General features: G+C 36.5%; 1 long non-coding RNA gene across 1 annotated transcript; it reads left to right on the forward strand.

The window, feature by feature from the left end:
• Positions 1-304: 304 nt before the first annotated feature.
• Positions 305-13272, forward strand: LOC127951052 (uncharacterized). Its single transcript, XR_008152581.1, has 2 exons — positions 305-808; positions 12023-13272. It is a non-coding gene; the product is annotated as an uncharacterized LOC127951052 (long non-coding RNA).
• Positions 13273-17257: the final 3985 nt, after the last annotated feature.

Here is a 17257-nt window from a genome sequence, read left to right on the forward strand (position 1 = left end):
TTTGTAAATGGAACTTTGTCCAAAAAAAAAAAAGTCGGAGTGTAAGGTGTGTAATGTTGCACGCATATATCCACAAGGTGACGCTGACGCTCCAAATGAAAACAGATCTAATCAACGGCCACGGTGCGCAGCTAATATAAGCCATGCCAGTGACATTTCCACGGCTAATAAATTATAAAACTCTAAAGGTTCAAATCAAACAACTGGAACTCGGTGTAATCTGTTTGCCATATTACAGAAATGAATTGGATGTAATGAAATAAATAATTTAATTGGATGTATGAAATAAATGCGAACCAAGCTATAAACTTTCTAGCTGTTGTGACCTAAACCAAAGGCTCAAAGGCAAGTAGGTGAGTGTAACAGATTCATGAACGCATGTGCTACCTAGAATTCCATTTTGGGGAGGGCCCGAGAACTGCACGAGACGCGTCCGCGCGCGAGATCTATCTCCGCTCGAGGCTGTCGCGCGGCACATGACACGCGAGTTCGCGGTGCAGAACCAGGTGAAGGCTTTCAGGAGGCGGCGGTGACAGTCAGCACGACCGACGCTCCCGACCAGTTTAATTGATTACATTCTGGCGCATCCAAGAGAAGAAAATACACGCATGTCTTCTACGAAGAAACTTATATGCGTGCTTTAGTGAAGATTACATCTTTACTCCATTCATGGGACGGTAATCGGAATCAAAATTGGACCGTAGGTATCGACAAACTTTACTACAACTGTCAATGCGTAGGCTAAAGTGGACTAAAATCAAAACAAGCTGAGCTGATACATCGCTAAAACAATGGAAGTCGATCAGAGGTAAATTCATCTGTTGTTGCTAATTGTTGATAAGACAATAAATCAGTATATGCATCTACATTCCTGTTTTATTAATTAACTTGGTTTTTCCTTCTATACTATAATTCATATTAGTGTCAAGGCAAATAAAAATACTATTATATATATAATAGTATTTTTATTTGCCTTTATACTAATATGAATTATAGTTCTATGAACTATATTCTATGAAACAGGTTTCAGTGTTAAATGAACACAACAATGAATGTGTAATAACACTTTTAGTGTATTTGGGGTTAAAGACATTAATGTGTTAGAGGTTGGGTCTTTGCTGGCAAGGTGAGTAGTTAAATTTACTCTCAACTGGCCTACAAAGTCCCAGTTTCTGGCTCATGCAATCATCCTCACTTTTTTTCTGTCTGAACGAGTATTTTATAAATAATACTGAAAAAAAATTATTTAGATGTTCTGTGGGTGGGAAACATTAAAATGGAAGGCACTGTAAGGTCTATATTGCTTATACGTTCTAATTGCAATTGAATAATTTACATAAATTAGTAAAAGGATATTTCCAAATGATCCTAAATAGCTTGCTCACAGTGTTCTGTTAAGGATTCGCTCTGCAATATCCCAGATATATGCTGGACGTTTAGAAAAATCATAAGTTTAGGTCTGTGTGTGTTAAAGTTTCTATTGCCATAGTTAAAATTGTCTTATTTTTGACGGAGCACATTGTTATCTTTTCAAGTGAGATTCATTTAGTTTGCACACTTAGGCCTATCAATCTAGTATTTCCTAGTATTTCAAAAACATTTCTGTTGCTCATGATTGTAATATTGAAAATACCCTCATGCTGTCTAATGGGCATGTTTGTAGTGCATGTATAAACACAGAAATACCAATCCGAATAGGAAAGAATCCCGCTCCGAAATGCACTGAACTCATTCACCTCTCTCAGCTACCCACTTAAATCCCAAAGCAAACCCCTTTTTTTATAAGGCCAATTTATAAACCCCTGGCATGCACGCTTGAGGGGAGGAGGAAGGCTAAAATTCCCCTCACTCTCTTCTTAATTTAAACTTTTCACTTGTTGGACGGCTGACAAAACTGGGTCTTGTTGGTTTCCAGCCGCCCCGGAGACAGCGGCCCCATGTCTCTGCTTCCCCATGGGGAGGGAAAGGGTGTCCAGCTCTCACCAACACTTAGCCGCCGGACTGGAAGCTGGCTTCGTGCTGTTGAAATGTGAGACTAGGAAGAGGACCCAAAAGGCAGCAAGAAAAATGAGGGACTTTTAGGGGCAGCTGTGTTTTATTAACCCAGTCATAATGCCCCTAAAAATCCTTATTGCTCTTGCAATTTTCAGCATCCCAATGTGGACAGACATGCCCGTGCAGGGATAATGCACATGCATGCTCTAATATAACAGGATGCATATAGAGAATAAGAAAGCCTTCTTGTGAAATGCTTTTCGGACCCTCCTTTTCAAATGCAGGTTCCTAATATAACTATTTATGTTTGTGGTTTGTGACACTGTCAAAGAATTGTCAAAAGATCTTGTGTTACACATTATATGTGGTTTATGTTAATAAGGGGTTGAGTAAATACACTATTTCCTTTCATTAATTCAGTGTACGTTTTCTCTTTCAAACCAGTCTTTTTCAAAGACATGACTTCATTCTGCTCTGAATTGAACTGCTTTTTGTCACGTCCACTAGTCAATGTAAGCCTTGTGAACACAGAATGAAGCTCCCCTGCTTGAGGTTATGTCTTTTTAGAGTTTGTCAGGAGATCTACAAGACAAAGCTGTGTTGTCAAATATCAGTTTGAGTTCTTTCATTCTCCCAAAACGTTCTAGTAAGTCGTCCAGATCTTCTGGACATGATAACTGGTGTATATACAGGGTATGTAGGCATTCTTAGCCTTCACGATCAAAGCAGATTTTCTCCCTTATTATAATGCTACATGGAAATCACACGGACAAAATCAATAAATGGTCTGTATCGTTCCACATTTTGGTGAAGGGCAGGTAATAGCCTGCACAGAAGCGGAGAGAAAAAGTGACTCAGCTCGGAGAGGATGCGTGTGTTCTGAGGCTGTAAGCCTGTGGGATCTCGAGCTACTCTTTGAGATCGCCTGCTGTCCCACACGTCTCACTTCCACGTCGCTATTATCACAGCACGCTGGAAATGGTGCATTTCCCTCCGGCCAGGACATCCCTGTGCAAAAATTATTTTTATTAATTTCAGACACTTTACATATTGAATATATATACTGTGTACAATATACTGCATGTTATTACTCAAATTTTCAAGAGTTTGGGTCAGTAATTTAAAAAAATATATGCTTTGTTTTAGCTAGGACACAATGATTTATTTTTTTTTTTTTTAATTTTTTAATTTTTACTGTATTTTTTATCAAATAAATGCAGCCTTGTTGAGCATAAGGCTTCTTTCAAAAACATGAGAACATCTTTCTTACCGACCCTTCAGAATGAGAATGTACCCTTTTTGTTCATTTAACCGTCTGTCTTTATGACTGTCAGTTTCTTTAAAATGTTAAGCAAATGGATTGTACATTATTCTGATTAATTAATTGATATCAATATTTGATGAGAAAAAAAACAACAAATTTACATATTTCAAGAAATCTGCGCTATTGTAGAAGATGAATAAAGCACTGAATGACATTACAAAAGTGGCTTTCAAGTCAGTATATTGCCTTTCTATATCATTACATAGCATGACATAAGTTCGCAGCAACTCATTTGTTTAATCGTTTGTTTATGTACACAAGCGTCTCGCTCCATTAGCGCTGAGCAAAAGAAAACGGAACAACTAATACAAAAAACAAATGGCTATTCAAAAAAACTAAAAGTACAGCACTGGAGGGAATCAAAGATAGCAAATATTTGATTAACAGTGTGCAAACAGAACCGAGTTCAACTGAGTTTTGTCATTTTGGAGAGATACTGGGGGAGGGTTTCCCAGAATTTTAGGGCAGTGATGCTGAAGTTCCTATACTGCCCATGGAGGACAATGGAAGCATTATGGGCTGCAGAGCTCAGGACAAATTAACTATTTAAACAGTTAAATACATAAGAGTTTAGAAGGGAGTAACAGTCATCTAAGTGTGAGGTCATAAAAGCATACTTAACAATTTATTAAAGCATAAGTGAAGGACAAATAAAGGTTTGGTACCGCAGATGAGAAAACGTGATGATGTGCTTGATATGGGCTTTAAATCAGAATGACAAGTCAAATATCACACCCAGTTTACATTCAGTATGTGAAGCCGTCACCAGAACATCACAGAGAAAGAAAGAGATTTGGGTCCAACTAGCAGTATTTTGGTTGTGTCATTATTTCATTTGAAAGAAATGGAAGCCATCCACATGTTTGGATGCTTGTTATTAAAGCAGATGTGGGATCACACATGACTTCTGTGACTGTAGGATGATACTGATCGATCTCACAGGAGTATGTCTTCACAGAAAGCGATGACATGCTTGTAGTTTTATGATGCACCCAAACCCTGATTTCACACACTCGTATATGAGTCACACTCTCACTTTTACAAACAAACATGCAAAATGATGTCAAGTGAAAACTTGTTGAGCGATCCCACAAATGCTCATGAATAGTTTGTGTGTGTGTGTGTGATTGGGCAGCTGTGAGATGTTGAGGAGTGAAGAGGCAGTGGTCTGTGACTGGGTGGGTGGGGAAGAGAAAAGAAAGGTGACACAGATCTGGTGACTCAGCACACACACACACACACACACACCTCCTAAGCCACACTGACTCACAATCACAGTCAGGAATTTGTTTATCTGCAAACATTCGATATTAATGCTTCACAGTTCATTTATTGCATTAGTTTAGTTAATTGTTACTGCTGATTACTCGATGTGGTGCTATTAGAGAGAGAAAACCATAAAAATTTTACTATTCTCGATAAACTTTAACTTAATCTCAGCTAGTTACCAAAACAACATTTATAATTTTCATTTAATTTAAACTAGAAGTATAAAATCACTAAAAATAAACCAAAATAAATAAATGAGAATTTATAGAAACTATGTACTGTATAGACATATTTTTAAAAGACAAGAACTAATAAAAAAAGAGCAAAAACCATTACCGAAACTGAAATAAAATCTAATGCAAAATACTAACAAAAACTATACTAGTAAACCAATAATACTAAAATAGCATTGAACAATAAAGTCAAAATAATACATACATATATATAAATGTGTGTGACCCTGGACCACAAAACCAGTCTTAAATGTCAATTTTTCGAAATTGAGATTATACATCATCTGAAAGCTGAATAAATGTTAGGACAGGACAATATTTGGCCGAGATTCTGGAATCTGAGGGTACAAAAAAATCTAAATCGCCTTTAAAGTTTTCCAAAGGAATTCTAAAAAAAATTTAGTTTTGATATATTTACGGTAGGAAATATAATATCTCCATGGAACATGATCTTTACTTAATATCCAAAAAAAATATACCTCAGCGACTTGGTTTTGTGGTCCATGGTCTCTCTCTCTCTCACACACACACACGCACACAAATATATATATTCTTTTCTATTTTTTTAAAAGCTGAGCAACTTTTTTATTTTTTTATTTAATGCATTTTACCCACAAAATGCTATTCTTTTTGACAAAAGTCTCGTGCATATATGAGAACCCAATAAGATATTTTTTCGACTTTGGTCATGTCTTATCTCGTCTATAGCACCAAGTGAGCCAGGACTGCAAAAAAGGATCCTGTCTTAAAATGAAGCCAGTATTTTAACAGAACACAGAACTTCAGCTTTCTCAGTTGTTCAAAGTGTTGTTTCTGGTGCCTGCTACAGACCCAAAATGATGTTTTCTTCTCCGCAGCAGGAAGAGGCCTCAGGCCTGTAGGCACCATCCAGATCCAACTGAGTAAACTACATAAAAGCCCTGACCACAATCAAAGCACTTCTTTTCAAGTTTGCTTTTACATACTGTAGTAGTTTCACCCCGGTGTAATTGTCAAATTGTTGGCTATTTATTTATTTATTTATATAGTGTGCTTATATGTGCAGTTGTATACATACATATTCGTATAAGCACTATTAATGCTAAGCAAACGTAACTAAGATACACAGTCTCTGCTAAGCCTCTGCTGGATGGAATAAGGAGAGGGAATGCCAGAACAAATCATACACCTCGTGATTAAAATGATTCACAAACATGCCCTGTGGTCTGTTAGACCTCCGCCAAAACTTTATGCGAAATAGTGAAAGATTTGCCAGAAGAAACGAAAGATCCTATCAAATATAAGAAACAAGAGGTGAAGAAATCTGCTTTTGTTGAAGTGAAAAATGAGAGCGGCGGCAGTGGTGAGATAGAAAAAGAGAAAGCAGCAGTAGAAAGATATCACAGGAAATGAAGTGATGTGCAGGAACAGACATTATATACATGATATATGACTAAAGTCCTGTATACAATACACAAAACACGTTCAGTCCCAGCCAGCGGTTGTCAGCCTAGTGGTGTGCTTTACCACTAAACTTATTTTTAGTTTGAGGCAAACAGTTTTCTCTGTATTTCCTCCTAGCATGTCTGTCAAGGGGGGGAAACATTTTATTTTAAAGCAAACAGACAAAACATATTTTATTCAAATTACTTTTTTGCTTTAAGTAGACAGAATCTGTCATGTGGTCTGAATATGTTCTGTTATACCTGGACTCTACTTTCAAGTTATTTCCTTTCTGGCAAGCAGACGGAGTAGTTTCCGAAGAGTGTCTGTCCAATCAAACATATAGACGGACAGGTTGTCTTTCATAAAATCAAATAAGTTTAGGAAGTTTTTTAAATTATTGAGGCATAGAGTGCGGTTGAATTTGGACTTCTTGTTTATAAAAGGGAAACGTATGGATTTATACAAGGAACACATTTGTTTTAAAACATTATTTATAAAACCTTATTTATGGACCCTAAGTCCATTGTATGATTTTCTCTATGTACAAGCCTTTTAGCAATAGCTAAATTGATAAAAAATGGACAATTCAACTTCCTGAGAACTGGTCTTTTCAATCCTTTAATCTGGTAAATGACATGCAATATGAGCAGTCATAAACATACCGGAGTGTAAGAACCGGCTGTGGGGTAAACAAGTGTGTTCATATCCCGGACAGGAATTGCCAAATATAAATACCTTTTGCCAATTTGTAAGATCCTTTTCTTAAAATATGTATTTTCAGCAACACTATAGTATAGGGATCAAATCTCACTGTTAACTAGTTGCTTATTTTCTTGCCTATTAGTAACATATTGGCTGTTTATTAATACTTATAAAGCATCTATTCTACATGACCATATTCTACATCCCTTAACAACTAACTTAATAACTATTAATAAACAGCAAATAAGGAGTTGATTGAGGCAAAAGTCATAGTTAATGGCTTGTTAATAGTAAGGATTGGACCTTAAAATAAAGTGTGACTGTATTTTCAGTAATTTAAAATAAAATAAAAATACCTAATAATTAAGATGAAAAGTTGGCTTGACAAAATTTTTGCTTTTATTCATAACTGTTACAAATTAGTGTAGCCTGACAATTTATGTACGAACTTAAAAGAGGTCTAGAACAACAGAAGATAGCAGCAAATAAAAACTTCAGAAAGGCAGCGTGCCTTAAATGTCAAGTGAAATTGTGATCAAAAGATTAATTAATACCTGTGAGTCAAGTATCCACTTTTGTTTTTTGACAACTACAGTGTCATTGGTCAAGAAAAAGCACTTTTTAATGTAATTCTGCTAAATTCTCTGCGTGTAAATGTTAATTATAATTACATAGAAAAATATATCATTATAAGCTCATCATGGGAGCCACAGGATAGGCATGATTTCAGCTGTTTTTCTAGTTTCATTACGAAACAATATGTATAAATGGTACAACAGTTTGTACTAAATGTTTTTGCTTTCTGATATCTCTTGGATTTCCTGACTGCATGAATAAATATTTCAGAATCAGCTAATCTTAACAGACAGGTGTGTTACATTTATTTAATCTGAGGCAGATGTTTTATTATCAAACCCTATGATGTTCCAGCTGCTGAGAAGTGTCTGGTTTGTTTTGGGGGTAATAATTTTATTGAATTTTCAGTTAATCCTTAAAGTTATTTATTTATAAAATGTATTTTATTGAAAAAGTCCCGATCCTTTACTTTCTTATATGTTTACTCCATTGCAATGAATCAAGCTTGTACCAAACAATGTTTATTTTTTACAGCTTGAATCACTTGCTAAGAGATTTTAAAATTACAGGGGTCGCTATGTTCATCATGTCCACAATGCTTTAACCAAGTATAACTCTTGCCAAAACCATGCTCTTCCATATTTGGCACAGAATTTCAGTTCCATGTAGTTCACACAGCATTTCATCACAACAACCGACAGCCCCGAAATAAGAAGGACCCATTTACCCCATTTACCCTTCCTCAACATCATGTTTAATGAGTAAACAGTATTTTTCTGAAATTATAAACATGAAATGCCTCAACTGCATGTACAGGAAGAGCTCTTACTTTTGCTAGAGACAAAGCGTATTTCTGTATGCATTTGTGAGCTATGGGCCACAGGAAAACAGAGTGTTTACTTTTGGTCATAATGAGCTAGACTGTAGTAAAAGCCTTTTTGATTCAAAAAGGCATTCATTTTGCAATCACTATGTATATTAGCATGTCACAAACCTGTTTTATTTACACGTCTGTAGTAAATATCATATTTTCAATCTTTAGATAATGTTTAAACAGATTTTACTCTCTGTTTAAACATAAATAATGTTAAATAATAAATAATGTTACACTTAACTTCAGCATGACCTCAGTAATAAACATTTTAAAAGAACAAATAATGTGATTTATGTCATTTGATGAAAAAATAAATAAATAAACATGAATATTATTTAACAATCCAGTATTCATGGAGCTATGTGTTTGCTGGGTTCTTGCTCCATTAGAGCTGTCTAGTGAAAGTGTTGATTAATTTTTGGCAAATGTGGTTGTACACTGTAACCAATTACTGAACTGAAAGGCAGGATTCAACATTAAATAACCCTAAGAAACAAAACAGACTTTTGCTTGAGCAGGCTGGTTTAGTGAATTAACCACTGCCTTGACCCATTTGTGCTGAATGCTCTTTGAATGAGTCCATCAGGGGAGTTGACATCTTTGATGCAGGAAGATAAAGAGGGGCATCAGTGCCCAAATTTAGCCCGTTGTGGGCCAGGCCAGCTAGACTGGTAGAGACTGATGATGCTAAATGGACTTAATGAGAGTTTCAGACCCCAGCACAACCACTGCACTTTTTATAGTGTACACTTTATATATATATATTATATTTATAATTTCCACAGCATCATTTCTCCTTCAGAACACACTCTAATATGCTGATTGCTGCTCAAGAAACATTGTGTATTATTATCAATGCTGAAAACAGTGTAAATTTTTTTGAGGATTATTTGATGAATAGAAAGTTCAAAAGAAAGAAATGTATGTAACATTATGAATGTCTATACTCTCACATTTGATTAATTGAATGTGTCCTTGTTAAATAAATGTATTAGGTATTCTTAATACTATTTAAAAAAAATCTTTATTTTTTCATTAAATGCTGCACATATTAGTTGTTAAATATCTATATGCTTACGTATTATACTTTTCTATCTCCTTTAGTGAAGACATTTTTAGCCAGTGGTCCCAGAAGATACTCCAGGGCATCAATGAACAAGATATATAAAACATACAGAGATACAGACTATTACTTATTACTAAGTAGTTAATGTTAATGAAAAATGTCCTGCCAAAAAAAGACTGGGAGATCCCGTCTGGGAGATAGCTTAAAAGGATAGTACACCTAAAAAAGAAAATCCTGTCATCGTTTTTATCATCATCAGCTTCATCTGCTTCTTCTGCAGAACACAAAAGAAGATATTTTGAAGATTGTTTCGATCCATATAATGAAAGTCAGTGACGTCCAAAACAACACTGAACCCCACTGATATTCATTGTGTAGACTAAAAAAAAAAACACACACACACAAATTCATGCTTCACAGAGGAAGTTAAGTCATACAGGTTTGAAAGGGCATGAGGGAGAGCAAATGATGACAGATTTTTCTTTCTTTCTTTCTTTTTTGCTGAACTAACATTTTAATGTATAGACAGAGGATGTTTTTGATGAAGAGGGTGGCTTAATATAGGCAGGTATTCTCAGCATCTCTCACCCCTCTTCAACAGTCCAGCGATTTGACCCACAGGATTAACAAGTCAGTGTTAATGACAGGGGCCACGGTGGAGACCCCCCCCCCCCACACACACACACACCCCCACACTATCCTGAGCCCGATGCTTGTGTGAAACTCAACCCATGACTCTCTAATGGAAGTTAACATCAGCATTCTAAGTGGACATGTGCATATCAGATTCCAAAATTGTGATGACCTTAATTAGCAGTTAGTTAATTTGCAATTTAAGACTGGGTCGGTTATATAGTGGATGCAAAATAAAGCTTAATGAAAACATCAGCTGTTATGCAGTCAGATTACTTCTATTTAAAGTTCCTTAGCAGAGTAATTTTCTAAATATGTGACGGACGCACTGCTAAGGTGTGAGTTTCCCAACGCTTATATAAGACACAGATGAGCAGCTACTTTAGCCAGGGCAAGACAACACATAAAAATGCACAAATGGCTTGATAAAGGGCCGGGTACATTCTTATGCCATGCCCTACACCCGCAACCACGTACATTTCTGACAATCCATCACCGACGTGCAAGCCAAGGGCTAAATGAAAACCAAAAATGCCATACCTGCAGAAAGCTGAGCCAGCCAACACATGGGTGTCAGTTTGCTCATGTCGTGTAGGAGCATTTCACGAGGTGATGTTAATGGGATACAGAAAGGAGGTCCTTCTTCTGTACACTTCATTTCGGGGTATGTCATCCCTCAGGCCTCCTGAACCTGTGCTGAGGTCAGAAACAGGAGAACCAGATATATTATCCAGGCCAAATACAAGTTATTCACACAACACTGAGACACAGAATGCACTTTAAAGGTCACACATCCTGTGGATTCATGTACTGGAGAATGCAAAAAAAAACAGATGTTAATTTCTACTCAGAAATGTTTCATATTGCTCTCTCGCTTGTGTGTTAGTAATGTTAAAGATAATAAAAGAAGTATTTCTGGTATTCACTTTAACTCCAGCCCTCACACCCACATGAGGACAACAAGCCACATGCTTTCTCATTTCCACCAGAAGCAACAAGCCAAACAGTCAGGATATCATCTTCCAGTATAAACTCACATTGCATTTGAATCAGGCTCGTAAATTTCAATAAAAGTGAATCTTTGCATCTTTAATTCCGTCTTCTTTTTTTATGGATAGAACTGATTCAATGACTGTAATAACCCTGTTCTTCAAATAAATCATTAAGATGACAGTTTCAATGCTTCATTACTGTTTTAGGGGATTTTCAATCAAATAAATATAGCCTCAGTGAGCAAGAATGTTCTGACCCCAAACTTTTGAACGGTGCAGTGTACGTTGTCATGTATACAGACCCATTAGTGCGGTATAAAAATCACTGCGTGCAAGCTAAAAATAATAATATCAGGTTAATATTTACTTGTATTGAGTGTTTTTCTCCACTATTCGAGTAAAACAAGGGCTGTCAATTTAATAAAATAATTAAGTTTCTCATTTTCGACCAGTCTTTACAAATCAGAATGAGTATTGATGTGATCAAATTAATCTTTATTTCCTTATTTAACGCCGATTCCCGGGATTCGCCGGCTGCTATTTTGAGAACTTAAGGCCTATGAGATTAATGTTGTTGTAAAACAATAATGAGGTTATTAACCCACTTAGATTTATAATCAAATAATGCACATAAAAAAAAAACATATAATCTGGCCTAAATTGGATAAATGTTTTTATGTAGCAAGAAGATGCACATAAACTACAATGGAAATGCACTTAGCAAATAACTTCCTACATGTGCAAATATGTAACTTTGACTTTACAAGGCATGTGACAGTAATATCAATGTATAAACTGTCATATGCTGCTCTAGGCCCTCTGAAATACTTCAGCCAAAGCCTGTAGAAATGATCCCACTGCATGGAAATGCTTCAAATAATCCCAAATTCTGTTTGCAACATTCTGATTCATTTATTTATTTATTTATTGCAGTTTGGAATATCCATAAAGATGGTGCTTGTGTGAAGCTGAAGTATTTGGTGAACAGTAGGCCAAGAGCTGGAGTCGGCTTGTCAGTCACTAAGCCACAGGGAGACGAGGGGAAAGCGCAGGGGCGGCGGGGCGACACACCCGTGGATTACTCACGGGAACACAGAGAGCCTCTGCTGTGCTTTCTCCAATCAGGGAGGAGAAATGGGCCTGGCCAGAACCAACAGCTGACAAACACACATACACAGTAACACACAGATGCAGAGAGACGTATTGCTTTAACACAAACACAGGCATACGTGCACACCAGCCATATAACATCATCAATACCAGTATATGCTGTAAAAATCCCTAATCTTCTGCAAAGCATTCAAAAAAGTCTATTATATAAAGATAAGAATGAAAAAAAAACAAGCGGTTGCGTTTAGACTTCTAGCACCAAGACCTTATCAGCACTGAATATCCATCAGACGTTTTCCTGTCTTTTGTGCAGCACTTCTCTACATTAGGCGCAAGAGGAGCATTTCTACAGGCCACCATGCATTAATGAAGCTGTCTTGGACCTGCTTTAAAGAGAAACCATTAATTCTCTGTTAAGATTACATTCCGGGGATGATTTAAGGAGGATCGGGAGACTGTGCAGCATTGCTGTGATCTGGAGGAAAGGTTTTTATGGATGGAGGAGTCATATAGGGAGAGGGTCTTGTCTCTAAAAAAACATTTCAAACGGAGAGGAAAAAGGCATTTGGGTAAGCAGAACAAAGGAGTATAATGACGCCAGTGAAGCGGCTGAAAAACCGCTTCTCTCACAGAGTGAATGTGAAACATGGTCTAAAACGAGGTTGAAAAGTCTGTGACCAATAGTGAAATTTAATTACAAATTATATTACTGTATCCACATAGCAATTTTCGTAAAAGTTAAAAATGAACATGAATTTCTAAATGTCTAAGTAACTGGTTTGTCCTCATTCGCTTTAAAGTCGCAATGAGACAGAAGTCTTAGCGGATCTTTTCCGTATTTGGACACACATCTAAATGGAATGGACTATTGAGAAAAAGATGTAGGGAAGGGACTTATTTCTATCAGTCGACTGTTGATTGGTTGGAGGCAGATCAGCTGAATGCTAGCTTGCAGTCGATTGTAAGTAAAGGGCAGTCATCTAAATGACTGGAGAAGTCATTTTGCCAAAAGATCAAGTCATGACATTTTTTTTTTAAATCACAAAAAAAAAAAAAAAAAAAAATCACAATAATATCAATAACATGCTTTTAGAAAGCAGAAGAATTTCCATTTAATTCCGACTGTAATGAAAGTTTGTGTAAAACAAACCTGATGATAATTTATTCCAACATGATTCAAAGAACTTGAGCTTTATTGAAAACTGTCTAATTTTCTTCAGAATTTATCCAATGATCTAGATAATGTTAATACTGAATTAAACACTGCATATTTAACATCTTAAATATTTCCTATTTATTTACATTAACATTTCCAACGTTTAAATTTAAATTTTCAAGTTTAACTTACTTTTAAATTCCAGATTTTCAAGTCTTAGACATTGGGACAATGTTATTTTGGTACTATTTAGTTTCTATTATAGCATTTATTAATATTTTTAAGTAAGTTTTCATTTTTATTCATTCATTTTCAATTTAGTTAAATTTTTTGCCATTTCAAATTTTGAGGTATTTAAATACTTGTATTTAGTTTTCACTTATTTGATTTCAGTTTTAGCAATTTTTGTATTTTGTTAGTTTCCAAATCAGCATTTACATTTTTTTTTTTATTTAAGGTTAATTTCTAAGTTTTTCATCTAATAGGCCTATTTATTTATTTATCATTTTTATTTCAGCATCATTTTAATGAAGGAATATGAATTTTGATAGTTTGTTAACAAAACTGTTTTTTCCCCTCTATACAAACTGAAGGATGTGCTGACGCTATCCTGATGTGCACACGCATGAGGGAGAACGCAAATATATACACACCCTCACACTCAGTTTCACCCTTTTAGAGGGGATTACGATGTATATTCAAATTATTTACATCCTCATCTAGTGTATATTACAGGCTGATTTATAGAGACATTATGCATTGAGAGGTCAGGCCTGAGGCACGGAGCTCCGGTATAAATCAGCAGGGCTATCAGCAACAAAACACAAAAACTAATCATGCTTCCATATGTGATGGAGATAAATCACACCTCATAGAACAACGAGATAAACTTACAGGAAGTTCTCCAGAAGGCAAGTGAAGCTGTTGACTGACAGGATGATAAGCTCTCATAAAACTATATGCGTGAAATGGCTTTTATACAATAGTTAAATAAACAATAAGTTCATATTAAGTAACATTTTAGACAAATTATAACCACTTACTATTACTGAAACTGGCGACATTGTGTGAAAATAGTTCCAAACTAAGTCAAAAGCAGAATAAACTTCGACGCATCTCAGAGTAACTGAGTGAATGAATCAGTGAGCGAATCGATTCACTAAATGACTCAATGACTCCCTCATCTCAACTGGTGTTCACGGAAAAGTGGAAACACAAAGGCAATTTTATACCTCCTATTAACAAGTGATTTAATTGAAAACAATATGTTAAATATAATATAAAAAAAAAAAGAAAATATAATAATTACCAAATCGGGGGAATGTTCGGCCAATCAGATTCGATTATTTATTGATATCAGCTGCTTGTTTGAATCACTGCTGTGTTGATATTCAGAACAATTTCCATGTTTTTGTGATGTTGCTTAATTAAATTGTTCACTTGTATGTAAACCTACATCAAACACTTTGATGTTGTTCAAAGGCTATAAATGTCATTAAAATAGTATTACAAGCAAAATAAGAAAATGGATGAATTACAGCTGGATGGATTAACTGGTGGTTGGTTGCACACAGACAAAGAACTGGTGTCTGTAGCCTAGCCAGTAACAGACAATGGCCTTAAATCACGATGATCAAACACTCAGGCAATGCAAAGCTCAGAGCCAATGTTAACACTGGACTTAGTTGAGCCTGTCTCTGCAGGTTTCACTGTCAGACAAATACCCTATTACCCTGACCCAAAACTGAGTCCCATCTATAGCTATAAGTGAGCTTAATGAGACCTCCTCCCACTCACAGTAACACATGCACAAACGCCAGAACAAGAACACTTTTTAAGATAGCTAATATGCAATAGACGTTTTTGTCAGTGTCTTATAATAGCATCGCTAGCACATCGTGGTCTTGTGATTTTGGAATCCATGATAAATGTCTTGGATGTCTGTATAGTGTGATGAAGGCAGAGGTTTCGCACCTTCCCGACAATCCACTCTCCAACCTGTAATACAGCCAACACAGGAGACATAGAGGAAGAGATGTTTACTCAGTGATGTCCTGGAAAACAGCTGTTCTCAGCCAACCAGAAGATACAACAAGAACTTGAACCCAGACAGAAGAATGGGCTGGGTGTGGGAGTGTACATTAAAGATGACAAGAACATCAGGTCTGACTCATTTCCTCATATTCATGAGGATACAATAACACCACTAAGTGAAATGTCCTATTGTGTCATAGACTGAAAACTGCCATGGTACGGTGGTATCATAGAGCCACAGCTTTCCCAATGGGACAGAGGTCAGTCTCAATCCCATTTCAAATTTCTCTCCAATATATTTCATATGTAATGAAAAAGGTAACTTTGCTTCATCATGTATGTACTTTCTACACATGTGTAGCTATAGCATGTTGTCTAATATTATATTTTTATATAAAACCTAATTATAATTATATATTTTTTCTTTGCATGGCTTCCTTCATGGGAGAATGCATTCCGAGATTTTCCTGGATTTACACGAAACAGCTCAAAGCTAGAGTCAACAATCTGTTCACAATGACATTATTCTTCCTTTTGAGACCATAAGCGGCAGGAGTTTTTCAGCACTTCCGAACATTTGCTCTTCTCATACCAAACTCATACCTGAAATTCACAAGTGATGACTGTTTTCTGCGGTTACAAACTTAAGCCACTGTGAGCCCAGTTAACGAGCCAGTTCAAATTACCACGAGCTTCAAATACGGTATTTTAAGTTCTACATTGTGTGCGCTCTGTAAAAAAGTCTCTAAAATGGTTGGTTTTGGCCGGTTAGCATAGTCCAGTTGGTCTCATGTAGATAAAAAAACGTATTTCTCCATGGCCATTCAAGTATTCAATTACAGTAGTTTTTGGAGAGCTCTTTAAAGTGTGAAACTGATTTCTCTGTGCAAGTTGATCAAATGCCATTTTGATGGGACTACTAACAGAAAGTGTCATAATCCTCTTTGGTTTCCACCTTCACTCACATCAGGTTGCTCAAGGAACATGTCAAGTAAGCCTGGCTGAATTTGCTATGCATATTAATCTGATTATATACATTGAATAGACAGCTTTCAGATGGTTTGGGGTCATTACATGTGTCAAAAGACATTCAAGAGTCATTTGTGAAGACACGCTAGTAAGTCATCACCCAAGCATCAGTGGCATCTCAGCAGACGTCCGGAACCTTGTGATCTTCTTATGCTTGGTGGCAGTAGATGAGCTTGATGAACAGGAATGCTGGGACAATAACACGGCCCACATGGCTCCACGCACAGCTCTCTCTAAGCTTGGCACTCTCTCCAGGCAGGAACGGCACAGTTGCCCAGGAACAGTTTAAGTCTGCTCCCCATTGGTGGGTTTGGCAAAGCCAGAACATAGAACATTTCTCAACACTGCAATCTGTTTTTCCATCAGTTACACAGAACCTGAAATGCCAAGCTGGAATCTGTTTCTGCTCTGCGTTAAGACTGACAAACAGATTATTGCCAAATGACATTCCAGTATGATAAGCCAAAAACACTGCAGCGGGACTGTTTGAGGCTCTCACTGGCTAGTGCTTTTTAGCATGAGCTTTCCATAAGCCATTGTCTCTCTTTAGCCCCCAATGTGCCGGGCAGCAAGACCAGGGCAGAATTCCCCTACTTTAAACAGCACGTTTCTATGAGTCATTATATGGGAAAGAGAGAGTGCTGGAGTCATGCCTGGACAGATCGGAGTTCCCCTTTACAGCACACACACACACTGAGTCACACGCTCCATGCTCTTCAAATTGTTATTCAAAGTGTTATTTGGGATCCAATGTCCCACTAAATTTGTCTTTATCTCTTCTGTAGCCCATTTCTATTGAAAATGCTGTTCTTAATCCAGACCTCAATGACTTCTGCCAA

The sequence above is a fragment of the Carassius gibelio genome, chromosome A3 (assembly GCF_023724105.1).
Source record: "Carassius gibelio isolate Cgi1373 ecotype wild population from Czech Republic chromosome A3, carGib1.2-hapl.c, whole genome shotgun sequence".
Taxonomy (NCBI): domain Eukaryota; kingdom Metazoa; phylum Chordata; class Actinopteri; order Cypriniformes; family Cyprinidae; genus Carassius; species Carassius gibelio.